Genomic DNA, 1,634 nt, shown 5'->3' with positions numbered 1-1,634 from the left:
TAATTCATAAAAGAATCCAGTTTAGTGCAAACACTGTCACCTCAGACCCACAAGGACGATTTGTAATGGTTTCTGGGCTTCTCTACCACAAGCCTGTGGTCTTGATTAATGTCTATGCCCCAAATTGGGATGATGACAAATTTATAGGGAAAATAATTTCATTAATCCCAGATTTGAACTCACAACAATTGATATTTGGTGGTGATTTAAACTGTGTAATGAACCCAATATTAGATCGTTCCACTTCTAAATTTACAAACCTGTCTAAAAAGGCCAAGCTATTGTTAGCCTTTATGGACCAGATAGGTAGTGTTGATCCTTGGCGCTTTTTATTTCCACAAAGCAAGTCCTTTTCTTTTTTTTCTTCTGTTCATCACTCTTATAGTAGGATAGATTATTTTTTTATTGACCAAGCTCTTCTCCCCTTTGTCACAAATACTGAATACTCTACTATAGCTGAATCAGACCATGCCCCTGTGATTTTAGACCTTGCACTTCCTTCTTGCAAATTAGAACGCCCTTCTTGGAAATTAGACAGAAATCTTTTAGCTGATGAGACCTTTTGTGAAATGATATCCCAAAAAATAGATGACTTTATGGAATCCAACAAAAAAGACGACACCTCCCCCTCCCTTTTGTGGGAAACATTGAAAGCAGTAATCAGGGGTGAGATTATTTCATCTCGCTAAACAATAAGATGAAAAGATAACGGAGAGCTCATTAAGCAATGGCTGGGATCTCAGTACTCCGTTTCTCCCTCCCCTGAATTATATAAAAAGAAGCTAGACCTCCAAACGCAATATGATTTGTCATCAACTGAAAAGGTGGAACGTCTCCTATTAAAATCACGGGGGTATGTCTATGAACACGGCGATAAACCTGGACGGCTGCTAGCACACCAACTTAAGTGCCGCACCGTGTCTCAACAGATCCCACAAATTCGTAAAGAAGATGGTGAACTAACTATTGACCCGGAGGAAATTAATGAAACATTTACCTCATTTTACTCAAATCTGTATACGTCAGAGATGACAACTGACAGCTCTGACATGGAACATTTCTTCAACAATCTCCGAGCTCCTTCTATAAAAGCAAGACATAGGACTGAGACTGAGCTCCCACTAACATGTATAGAAATCATCAATGCGATCAAGGCAATGCAGAATGGCAAGGCGCCTGGCCCTGATGGGTACCCTATAGAGTTTTATAAGAAGTTCTCTAGTAAATTGTCTACACTTTTACTTGATATGTTTATTGACTCTTTATCACGTGGATCCCTCCCACAGACATTGACTGAAGCATCAATCACCCTATTGCTTAAGCCAGGTAAAGATAATACGGAATGCGGCTCATATCGGCCCATTTCTCTTTTAAACTGCGACGTGAAGATCTTGGCCAAGGCCCTTGCCTTACGCTTAGAAGCCACAATGCATGACGTAATCTCTGCTGATCAGACTGGTTTTATCTCGGGGCGTCATTCATTTACAAATATCCGCCGGTTACTGAATATTATTCACTCTCCTGCACCCAATGCGGTCCCCGAAGTGGTCATCGCACTCGATGCAGAGAAAGCCTTCGACAGGGTAGAATGGGGATATCTATTTACATGTTTGAAGAAATTTGGTTACGGTCCT

At 40.7% G+C, this 1,634-nt stretch overlaps 1 protein-coding gene across 1 annotated transcript in view; it reads right to left on the bottom strand.

The window, feature by feature from the left end:
• plekhj1 (pleckstrin homology domain containing, family J member 1) overlaps window positions 1–1,634 on the bottom strand; it is a 10,526-nt gene that overhangs the window by 5,106 nt on the left and 3,786 nt on the right. The gene's annotated exons all lie outside the window — the stretch shown is intronic.

The sequence above is a fragment of the Etheostoma spectabile genome, chromosome 12 (genome assembly GCF_008692095.1).
Source record: "Etheostoma spectabile isolate EspeVRDwgs_2016 chromosome 12, UIUC_Espe_1.0, whole genome shotgun sequence".
Lineage (NCBI taxonomy): Eukaryota > Metazoa > Chordata > Actinopteri > Perciformes > Percidae > Etheostoma > Etheostoma spectabile.
The sequence above is the reverse complement of the archived record's forward strand: the minus strand, read 5'-3'. Positions and strand labels throughout refer to the sequence as shown.